Source organism: Castor canadensis, chromosome 3 (assembly GCF_047511655.1).
Source record: "Castor canadensis chromosome 3, mCasCan1.hap1v2, whole genome shotgun sequence".
In the NCBI taxonomy this organism is placed as follows: Eukaryota; Metazoa; Chordata; class Mammalia; order Rodentia; family Castoridae; genus Castor; species Castor canadensis.
The window spans coordinates 164,123,205-164,135,952 of NC_133388.1; the positions used below are offsets into that span (position 1 = coordinate 164,123,205).

Here is a 12,748-nt window from a genome sequence, read left to right on the forward strand (position 1 = left end):
TGGTCATGTCTAAGAAAAATCTTTCCTCTTTTAATTGCTTTGTTTCTGAAAGTTTTCTTGCATCATTTAATGGCATATCTAAGGGAAACCCATTAGGTCTAGTTTTAAAAATAACTTTTTTGTGTGTCTTTTTGTAGAAGTAAAAATGTATGTTCACTACAGAACATCTGAAACATTTGTCAATGTGTAAAGAATGAAATGCAAGTCGTCTGTATGCCCTTCTCCAGATAAAAACCATTGTTAACATTTTTATTATATTTTCATCTTTCTTCCCTGGCCTATATAGTTTGAAGATTTATAAAATTGTTATCATACTAGGTATGATTTTTTGTCCTGAGTTTTTCAATTGATTTCATACAGTCTTTTCTCAAGCCACTAGGTGTCCCTTAGAATTCTGTTTTAAATGCTGCACTAACATTCTGTCATCAGTATGTTCTATACACTAAATATTTATTTGAGGCAGTTTCCAAATCCTAATTTAAATAATATTTATGATTTTTGTCTTTATTTATAACCTTTGCCTATGCCTCTGAATTAAAAAAAAATGTATTTGTACTTTGGATTTTAAGCTTTAATTCAGATTTTGAAATTGCTTTCCAGAAGGTTGGTTAACCTTCTTTCCTCTGGCCAGATATGCTTGAGCTTTTGATTTCAATGCATCAAATTTTTCACAGTTGAATAGGCTGCAAAAAAAATGCCCTCACTTCACCACTTTGATTTAAATTTGATTGTGAAGTTGAATGTTTTATATGCTTATGGGTGTTTGATATCTTTTATAATTCATCAGTTAACTCCTTTACTCTCTTTGCCAGTCTTCCTCTTGGTTGTTAGCTAGTTTTCTCTTATTGATTTGTAAGAGCTGTTTTATATTTTAGGATTTTATCTCATTTAACTGTCTTACAAATTTATTTCCTATTTCGATGTTTGTCCACTAATTTTCTTTGATTATTTGGAAATGTTGATTTTTTTTTTTACCATTTACAATTATTTATTTAGGCAAGAGTCATAAAATATATTTTTATAAAATACATAAGAAAAAACACAGGAAATTTGTTGACTTTTTTCCATCACTTCCACCCTTAGAAATCCTTTATTCATGTCTAAATCAATTAAATATTTAGCTGTATAGATTGCCATTTTTACTATTTTTTAACTGCTAACTTTTTAATCTTTCTGGAATTTATTTTTGTGTATGACAAAATAGACCAGATTGGTGAGTATCTTAGCATGAATCCCTTGTACCAACCTCATCTCTTCCTCCCCCAATTTTATCATAATATTTGGTAATCAGTACATTTTTCGTAAGAATCAGCATGGAATTTGGGAAGGAATTTAGATGAAATTAATAATTTTATACCATTCCAAAAATAATTAGTTAGAAAATATGAATTAAGAGTAGATCCATTCTGAACCAAACCCAGAAAATGTGATCTATAAGAATTAACAAGAAATGAAAGGACCTACATAAAGAACCATTAAATTTTACTGGGTAACATAAAGGGAGGAGTGAGTCAAGGATCATTCTTATTCCTAGTTAGGAAAACTAAATACTGTAAAGATGAATGCCAAATAATCCCTTAGTGTTAATAGCATTCTAGACATAGTTCTAATTCAACCCTTAGAATCTTATTTTCTGGTTAATATACAAGGAATAATATTGGTAAGAATAGCTAACAGTAGTGAGGGAAAATTCACCTGACCAGATATTAATAAAATGAAAACAATTGAAAGTGTGGTATGATAGAAAAATTGACAGATGAATCAGTGGCATTTTAATATAGTATTTAAAAAACTAATAAATATATGAAAGCACCACAACCCAAGAGGGAGGAATAAATTATTCAACAACTGCCCTGGGGAAAATGCATATGCAGTTGAAAAAATTAGGTCATAGATTTATTTCCTACTCATTGCTTTCATATGATAAGTTATGAGAAAATTGTGAGAAAAACAAATGTAGCCATGTAGAAGAGAACTATAGATTCTAATCAGTTCTGTCATGGAATATATAGGAATTCTATTTTCTCTAAGTCATAATGTTTTTTCAAGTGTACATAATAATCTTTAGCTTGGTCATTTTCCACATTTGACAGGGTGCATCATGATATTAAGAGATGAAAAATGATAGTTGCTGTTTTGGGTGGTTTGGTTTCTATCCATGTAGTAGTTACTTTTATTATTCTCTTCTGAAGTAACGCCATTTACTGCATAAAAATGGAAAAGAAAGAAACAGAACTGTATCAATATAATGCCAAAAGCTTTTTATATGTGGTAGTCTTCCAAACATTTATCACATGCAGAAAGAAACTGTACGTCACTCACATCTTTGTCACCTGTCTCATGGTTTGTTTCATGGAGTAGTTTCTGCTAACATGTATTTATTAAGTATAATCATACTTTCAGATTTGGAGAAAGAAATCTGAATAATATAATCTTTTCCTGTTTGATATTCCTTCAATAATATAATCAATTGAAGAGAAATCATAGTTGTTGCGAGCCTAAAAATTATGGGAACAAGAGTGAGCTATATCATATCTTGACTTTTCATCTGTGCAGTAACATTTTAAATTATTTGTGGAAAATTTCTATTTTGGGAATAAGCTACTTTAAAGATACGGCATCAGAGTCATATTTGGAATTTATCTCATATTTGACATTTCTTCCTAATAACTAAAAAAGTTTTAGTGGCATTTAAATACATCTTTTCCTTGGATATTAATGTGTAGAGACAGCATTCTGATGAGGACCAATCAACTTTTAAAAGATAATTATCCCTTTGTTTTATCACAGTAGACTAATTTAACTCTAAAGAATGTATTTTACAACTAGTTGTTTTAATTGTCTTTACTTTTCTGTTCCTTTTCATTTATTTTTTAATGCATGTCCTTTCAAAAGCATGCAAAGCAAATTTGGGTCTAATTTAAGGGCTGGAGCAGGGGGAAGCAGTGGACCTCAAGTGAGACCCTGAGTTTAAACCCCACTATCACAAAAAAATAATATACCCCAAACCAGCAATCTAATTTAAAAATATTAACCAACACTACATAGACCAAATGAGGCAACATTGTCACAGCAGAATTCTTTACAATCTCTGTTATGTCATAGTTTCTACTACATAGCAGAATCTTTCCTGCTCTTCAAATAATAAAATTTTGTCAGCAATCCCCAGCAGGTTTATACTTCATTCAACTTAATTTTTTTTCTCTGTTGTCATTTTGGCTAGTATTTTTTTTTCTTTCTTCCAGGCTTATTGGTACATTGGTACCTTTGGCTCTTCTTTTACTCACTTGGCACTTTGGATGGATACTATTGTTTTAAATATAAAGAATTTCACTCACATTTGAAATCAGTATCACTTCACTCACCATGTTCTGATATATGATGCTAATAATTACAATCTATGAGTGATTTGATCATTATTTGTGCAAGAATAAAGGGGAGGTTTAGCAGGAAGAGTATCTGTTATGTAATCTAAGAGATCAAATCCTGAATGTGTTGTTCACTAATGACATGATCTTATCCTACATTTTAAGTCACTTTATGTCTGTTCCCTTATGTGTAAGTCTTAAACCAGAACAACAGTATCTCTCTCTCTCTCTCTCTCTCTCTCTCTCTCTCTCTCTCTATATATATATATATATATATACACACACACACACACACACACACACACACACACAAGTTTTTTCAATTACTTATTTAATGTTTGTATTTTTCATGAGCTTAAAATATACTGTTGGCTTTGTGATTGTGTTATGTTTTCCTTCTTGAATAATCTAGAGGAAGATTTCAACTTCATCACCATTGGCACTTGGGGCTGGGTAACTGTGTGCTTTGTGGGACTATCTTTTGTATGGAAAAGTGCTTGGTAGCATCTCTGGACTCTGCCTGCTGGATGCTATTAGCACTACACTCCCAATATGACAAGTAAAAATATTTCAAAACATTGCCAGTTATCTTTTGTGGGGCTGAGCTCCTCATCCCCAACCTCCACCTTCTATCCCTGACCCTGCACTTGGTCTCCTTTCCTACTCAGTTTCAGAAAGAATTGCAAGTGACACAGCAAGCATTTAATTTTTTAAGGAGCAGACTAGAATAGATGGAAAATATCAGAGAAATGAAGAGGAAAGATGATTTTTCTGTAGAACTTTTTATATAGTTGTGTGTGTAAATGTTTGTGTTTGTGTGTACTCTATATTCTGAAAGTGTAAAATACACAGTCATCTTTGGTGTTTGCAGATTATTTCCAGAACTCTCATCTGACTCCCAAATCTGTGAATGCTCAAGTCTCACTATAATAAAATGGTGTTGCATTTGCATATAACCTGTGCACATCCTCCTGTGTGAATTAAATCATATCCAGACTACTTCTTATGTCTACTACAATGCAAATGCTATGTGAATAATTTTACATTGTTTTTTTCTTTTAGTAAAAAATCACAAGGCAACTATTACACTGTATTTTTTAGGAAATAATGCAAGGAAACAAAATTTCTGTACGTGTTCATTACAGGCTGGAGTAAAACCTTTTTAATCTTCAGTTGGTTGAATGTGTGATGTGAGTCTCTGTAGGCAGAGGGTGGACTGTGTTTCATACTGTGAGGGTGGCATATTGTTTAGCAGCTACTCCCTATGTTAGAATTTTGTGAATCTCTTGGTGCTAGCGTTCCCTGCACCCTTCCTCTCCTTTAGACCTCGAGACAGGATTGAAAAGGATTTCCAGTGGTTAGTTGGTACATTGTGGATGATGTACTTTTCCTTATTAGATGTATTTAAATCTTAATATTATATGAAACACTTTTTTCACTTCCTTACATAGACATGTTGTTAATCATTTGCTCAACTGCACAAAAGATACCCAGCTTGATGTTTTTTAAACCCTTGGATCCATGATGTGAGCTTTAGTTTTGTGTTCCAGGGCCTGCTCTGGCTGATTTTATCCAGTTGTTGCAAGTCTGTTTTGTTTCTCTGTAAAAATTTGAGCACAGACTGGGCTAGCAATTGTAGAAACACATTCTTACAACAGTCTTATAAACTACAAATTAGAAATATTTGTTCCAATTGATACATTCTTGAAAGGAGCACAGTGAACTTTTACTTATTTTGGGTTTGGAGAGGGTGAATGGATGTGGAAATGTGGGGCAACTTGAAGAAAAGACCCAGAATAGAGAGAAGGGAGATAGACCGCACACCTTCCAGATCAAAGCATGAGTGTTAAGTTATTAAAAACAAACTCTAGAGGTATCAGCTTTATATTTGCCTGCCTTCAAGGTATCATTATCAATAATGAAATTTAAGGGCTGGTAGAGTGGCTCAAGTGGTAGAGCACCTGCCTAGCAGTGTGAGGCCCTGAGTTCAAACTCCTGTGCTGCCAAAAAAATAAATAAATCAATAATGAAATAATAATCCAAGTTTCTGGTAATTTTTAAATAGTGGATTTGCTGTATATGTTTGTAAAGAAAATGGACTATTGGGATTAATAGTATACTTTACAAATCTGAGGAAAATGCTAATTTATGGTATTTGAGATGAAACATATAAGGAATTGTCAACCAACTAGACAACTTTTTTTGGATGTTATAAATTGAGAATATTTCTAAATTTTTAGCTCACTATTTTGTTAAGACTTTCACAATAAAAAATTTTAGAAGTCAAAAGATTGCTGTCTTGCATATTCATTTATTGGTCAAATAATCTTATACTAAATAATTGTGCCAATTGTAATATGAGTCTTAGGACTTCACTTTTAAATAAAAGATGTAATTAATTCCTTTCATTGTATTAGACAGAAATATGAAAATATTTCATCATGTTTTAGTTTTTCATTTGAGAAGAAACCAAGTTGCAGAGTCATATTATGAAGCTAATTTCAAAGTATATAACATAAATATAAACAGTTAGAAGGCTAAATTAACTCAGTTAATTTGTAAAGTGCAGAGCCAGAAGGCAAATTTACAAGTGAGAAGAGAAGGGAATTTTAGTTTTCTGATAAATTGAAGTATTTAAAAGTTTTTAAGATGGCAATTCTTTCTCTTTGCCTAAATCTTTGCTTATTAATTATGCATGAAGTAGTACAGTAGTATTTGCCTACAGAGAAAGGTCTGTTTTAATTGGAAAAGTTAGCATTCAAGTTGATACTAAAAAATAGCTTACAGATTCTGTGTGTGGGGGACAGGTGTGTAACTAGTTGAATGAAAAATTAAAAGCAAAATCAAATTATAGACTAGATGTTGAGGTTAGCTTGTAACATAGAAAATATTTACTTTTGCTTTAAAATGAAGTCTCTCAAGTTGAAAGTTTAGTAGATGAGCTTAGATTTTGATATTTTGCGCAGCCTTAAAGCTTTGATGATGGAATTTGTACAATGAATAGGAAAAATACTGCTTTGTGAAGAACGTATTATTAATTGATAAGACACATCTTAGAGCAAATGCCCTAATGATATTACAAATATTGTTAGGGACAATTATGTTTGAGTTAAAAAAGCATAGAAATAATAGACAAATTGGGTCTATTTCTTACTCAGTGTTTTAAGAAGTATACAGTAAGTTAATTCATTCATTGTTTCATTCAACTAAAATATATTGAATGTCAATAACATGACAGTATGAAACATGGAATAAGACAGCATTTTCTCTTGCCCTAGAATTCTAGCTTTGTTGTATAGGAGTAAGGTCTTAATCTGTAAATTTGACTGTATGCTAGCAAACTTATCCAAGAAAATTGTACCTGGGATGGTTTTTCATTTTGTTAGGCCATGCTAGAAATGTCAGCCAAGCGTAATGATTCTAGAGCTTGTTTGGTCACAGGAGAACATGACTTCCTATCTAAACCTCATTATTCAGGACATACAATGTAATTTCATTACATGTAGGAGATTGCCTATTTTTTAGGCTTTCCAGTTGAGAGACTGATTTAATAATTTATAGGTTAGAGCAGGTATTGGGAAAATCTGGCTTGTGGTGCCTACTTCAGCTCATTACCTATTTCTGAATGTCTCTTGTTTATGAGCTACAGATGCTTTGTACTTTTTTGTTGTTCATTTATTCACAAGTGCATACATTGTTTGGGTCATTTCTCCACCTTGCTACTTCCCCCACCCGTCCCCTCCTCCCCCCCTCAGTTCCAGGCAGGTCCTGTTTTGCCCTTATCCCTAATTTAGTTGAAGAAAAGACATAAGCATAATAAGGAAAACAAAGCGTTTTTGCTAGTTGAGTTAAGGATAGCTATATAGAGAGAGTCCTACTATTGCTTTTGTGTACCCATGTGTTATGACCCATGGTTGAAAAACTTAAATCAGAATATCTTATGACTTGACAATTAAACAAAGATTTATAAATACAGTCACGCCATACACTTACGTGTTGTGTGTTGCCATTTTGTGCTGTGGTAGAGGTGAGCTGGGGGAGGCTCACCGCTATGGTGCCTTTGTTGCTGTGCACTGCTTCTCAGCACACTACATATTCAGGAACACATTTTTCAAAAATTTTATTAGCATATGATAGTTGTACATGGGAATACATTGTGATATTTACATATGTGCTTACAATATCTCTTAGAGTTACCCTTTCCATCCTTCTCCTTCTTCCATCCTCTGCCTTCTTAGAAAAATTTCAACAGGTTTCATTCTCTATTTTCATGTATGGATCAAAATTACACCCATCATAGTCACCCTCATTCACTTTTTCCTTATACTCTTCCCCTTTCTACTTGTACCCATCCCTGGAAAAGACCTATTTCTCCTTCCTACCCCTTATGTTTTTTAAGTGTATATTCATCATCCAAGTGGGTTTCACCTTGGTACCTCAGACTTGTATATATTATGCTTTAATCAAATTAACCCCATAGTTATTCTTTCTCTATCACTGTGCTCCTTTAATATTCAACAGTTTACTGTATAGTGCATCATATTATATTCAAATATAGATAGGTTGCTTCAATATTTTTCATTCTCTAACATTCTCTTTATCTCTCCCACCTCCTGTAGTCCACTCAGACAGACTCACTAACACAACTTTGTTCTCGCAGTCTCATGTATATATATATATAAAAGCTAGACCTATAAGTTAAATGTGTATCTAAATACATATATGATCAGAGACACGTTTATATTCAGGAACACATTAACTTGCAGGATGAGCGCTCAGTGTGCAGTGAGCACTGCTATGCTGCGACATTGTGTCTATTTCTGCCTACACATATGCTTTTTGTCAGAAAGGATTAGGAAAGTGAACTTTGACTGTCATGGTTTCAAGGCACTTTATCATTGCAAATGTATTGTTTTTTATTCAATGATACTGGGCACACATTACCAAATTAATCACCTATCACAATATTACCCACTCACTGGAAACTAAAGGCCAAAAAAATTGGAAAATTTGAAACGGATGTATCATCACTGAAGAATTTCCTCACCAAAATGAAAAATGATGAGGCTACCATCAAAAGTTTCCAAGTAGCTCATTTGTTAGCAAGTCAAGAAAGTCATTTGCCAGTTGTTAGATAACTAAATACTGTTTGAATACAGCAGCTGTAGTGATGTATACAAAGAAAATAAACTTGTTTAAGACTCTCTGCCTTTTAATGAAAACAGTTGCTTGAAAAATTGAGGATATTGTTCGATTTAAATGGGGAAAATGGTTTCAAGTAATTTTTCTTGGCTCTTGATGAGTTGATAGATGTTGCTAACATGTTCAGGTGTTTATTTGAGGAGTCATTACTGAATTTGAAGTGACCAAAAAAGTAGTCACCATGAATAATTTACACAGAACAACTTAAGAGGTGAGAATATTTTTAAGGAATTGAGAAAACACTAATTTTGTGTAGTCTGGAATGAAATTGGCAGAAATGTGTTAAACCTAAAATATATGTGGAGTAGAAAATAGTTTTTTTCCCTAGGAAAAAAATAGGAAAGTATATAAAACACAGGGTGTCCTTCTTCAGCAATTTGCTGTCTTAGCAGGGGTAGAGTTTCCTTCTTTCCTTCCTTCCTTCCTTCCTTTCTTCCTTCCTTCCTTTTGTTTTTTCCCTTTTGCTTAGGGTTTATAATGAAAACTTTCAGTGAGAATGCCTTCAACCACTGTTATTTAACAAGTGGCTTTTGAAATCAGCTTTTTCTCCAGATTTGATTTTTCTCAGTAAGTTCACCCTAAAATTATGAGGCAGAAAGAAACAACAATTGTAGAGACAGTTTTACTGTAATAGTTTTAACAGCTAATATTTGAATAACAAGTGATGTTGAGCTGTTTTATGTATCTTTTGGTGGCAAAAGTGAAAACAAAATGGCAAGATCTCCATTCCTTCAGAAATTCTTAGTAGAAATATTTTCCGAGGTAAACTTAGTGTTTATCAGATCTCAAAGCAAATTTCCATATTTCAAAATCTACTTTTGTATGTGATTTAGGACCTTCCTCTTAACCTTCAGCTAGAAATAACTAATCTGGAATGCAATGACATGCTAAAATGCAAATATCAAGAGGAGATTATAGCAAGAATCTACAATTATCTTACAATAGATGAATGTTCAATTAGGCTCATATGCTCACCGGTTGACAGTGTTTGACAGTACCTATCTGTGTGAAGATGAAATAGATTCTGTTATAGATCAATTTTAACACATGAACATTTGCAATCAGTTTAGGTAAGAGAAAACACTAACTTTGAACTCCAATTAAGTGAAATGTGTAGGCCTGTGTTCCAAAAATTCTACTCAATTATCATTATTATTAATATTGTTTATTATTATCACTTTGTTTGTCAGGGAAAGGATTCTGGTAACGATCAGTCAGCCTGCAATGTTTGGGGAAGCTTGGAAAATGAATGCCTTACTGGGGGCTCATATGGATGGAATACAACAATATCCTCTCAAATTTTATCCTCAGAACTATCTCCTTGCTTTCATAAGAAGGATGTAATAATTCTAAGCACCCCTTACTCAAGTCCTCTTTTGAAAATGAAAAATGTCTGAGATCCTGCCTGGTAAACTTCGTCCTGTGTCTTGGCCATAACAGCTACTTATGCCATTTCCCAGTCATGGGCAAGGTACTGCAAATGATCAAGGTTAGCTTAGAATTCATGACTGCATGGGGACAGAATGTTGAGTAGATAACCAAGTATGCCTGCCGCAGATACTCACTGTAAAGGTTATAATAGTGCAAAACTGCTCCACAGTTGATAGGAAGACCATGCTTACAGCACTTTTTGTGTTAAGTTATTTTTCAGATAGTGTCTTAGTGTTTTTGCCTCGATCAGCCTGGACTGATTCAGGATGACAGGTGCATGCTACCACCCCCAGCTCTTTTGTTGCAATGGGCTTTTTTGGCTTGGGCTGCCCTTCAGCTGCTATCCTCAGATCCCTACTTCTCAAATAGATTCTTATCAAAAACCTTAGGCTGGGCCAAGGTCCAGCCTAAGGTTTTTGATAAGAATCTATTTTAACTGCTAGAATATCCAGTTATGCTAAAATAAAGAATTCTACTTCATATTCAGTTACTCAAAGCATTGTTATACCAGTACTCTAGATGAGTTGAACTGTACTTTGGGTTTTGAAGTTTGAAACAAAGAAGTTTGTTCCAAGAAAACAAGGCAAGTATTGGGCAAGGGTGGATGGTAATTGTGTGCACTGGAGGAAAACCACAATGGAGTACTTATTATTTGCTAGGTAGTGCTGGTGCTGAGGTGGGGAGGTATGTATAAAGACAAAAACTATACCCTTCCTTTCCATAAGAAATTTATAAGCTATTGAGAAATTAGTGCAGTTAATAGGCTATATTTATCCTTTTATAGACAGGCAGTATAGTATATTTAGAAAGAGCAATGGATCGAAAATACATAACCAGCTCCTGGTCTAGTCTCTGCTAGTGACTCCCACTATAATGTTTGGAAGCTTGTTTAATTCTGTGGGTTTCAAGCTTCTCTCAAAAATGGCAAAAGTAGACTAACGCAATATTTTTCTAACTGTGGAGCACCATATTTATGTGGCGATATTTCAGGAGTCTATAGAGAGAGTGAGAAGGCCAGATGGGTCCACAACTGAATATTTCACTTTGTTTCAACCAAACTTTGACTTATCAACCAGTTTTGTATTTGCAGGTTCTGTTCAGGAAGAGGTTTAGATCATAAAGAAGTGTGAAAGGATTAGACATGCTATTTTAATTGATTAAGTTATTCATTTAGTGTTATGTTCCAGGCACTACCCTCTGTGCTAGATGCCACAATAGTTTAAAACAAAAAAAGGAAGCAAAAAGGCATCAGGGTGCCAGATCAAGGCAGACTTTGTAAGTCACTACAAGAAGTTTTGGCTTTCATGCTCACTTAAATGAGAAACCATGGGGAAAAGGAGAGATGTCAAGATGAACTCTGGAATACGCTCACAGTGACTTAGGGGTGAGGAAAACGTATAAAAACATTGAGACTTAGTGGCCACTGATGTACAAGGAAAACCAGGACTTCTTCAGAATCCTAAGTGAAGAAAGCATTTCAAGAAGTATTGATTGTGCCAAAGACCATTGGTAGGTCAAATAAGTTGAGGATTGATAATTAGCCACTGGGGCCATCAATATCAAATGAGGTCGCTTGTGTTGGTGAAGAAGGTTGAAGGAAAAAAATGTAAAGGGAGGAATTGGAACAGTAGCTACAATGAAAGGATGACAGAGAGTGAGTTCATTTGTTTTAAAGATGGGAGCTAAGGTAGCATATCTGCAAGAGGAAAGGACATGTTTTCTCCTGTTCTTACAGTAATGATAGAAGATGAGATTTGGTACAGTAGCCCTGTGGTGATGTGCAGTAGGAGCAGGGGAAGCTTGTTCATAACAGGAAGGAAGGTAGAATACGTGAATATAGGTGTGTGTAAGCTGCTAAGTACGTTCTGAGAGTGTGTTTTGTCTCCTCTGGTTATTTCTGTTTTCTGGGAGTGGAAAGGGCAGCAGGGCCACTGTTTGAGAATCAATATGGGGAAGAATGGTAGAGTTCTGTAGATGGAGAAAATGTGAAATCCCCATCTAAGAGAGAGGAGACAATGGACTCAGGAAATATGGCACTTATACCTCAGATGAGCGACAATAAAGGCTGATTTGGGATTCATAGTTACAAATTTTAATGGATATCAATTAGTGTAGTCTTGCTTTTTGCTCTAGATATATTCAGCTACTGGGGTCAAAGATGGATTAGGCGGCAAACTGAATTTAGCCAGTATTTTGGCTTTGTCAAGTGAACGGCCAGAAAGGAAAGAAGGCAAAACAGTTAAAAATATTTGCAAATGTGTGCCTCTAATGATGGAATATGGAATTTAAATTGTGTACTGGAGGGAAACGAGGAGGAGTTGAGAGACCAGGAGAAGCACAGAGAGAGAAGGGGTACTTGTAGGTTCTGTGGATTATTTTGGAATAATTATTTAAATTAGGGTGCTGTAGGGGATTAATGTGTTACTTTTGTATTGTCTTTTTTCCCTGTTAGTCTGTAACTTCTTAAAGATAGGAAATTTCTCTTTCCTTTACTGTTTAATTCCAACGATTAACTAAATCTAGCATATGGTAGTCTTTCAATGAATATTTTTAGAATAAATGGGAAATGTGTGTTACAAGGAATGTGTGAATGAATGAAAAAAATGAAAGCTTTCTTTTTCTAATATTAAATAATTCACATCAGTTATGTCTTAGCTTAAGAAAATTTTCTTACTTTAGTTATAAAGCTCAGAATATATTAAATAATATTAATGAAATGAAATACTAATGAATATTAATGAGTGAAA

At 34.0% G+C, this 12,748-nt stretch overlaps 1 protein-coding gene across 48 annotated transcripts in view; it reads left to right on the plus strand.

Annotated features, from left to right (window-relative positions):
• The window catches only part of Rims2 (regulating synaptic membrane exocytosis 2), a 573,766-nt gene that overhangs the window by 284,089 nt on the left and 276,929 nt on the right, over nucleotides 1-12,748 (plus strand). The gene's annotated exons all lie outside the window — the stretch shown is intronic.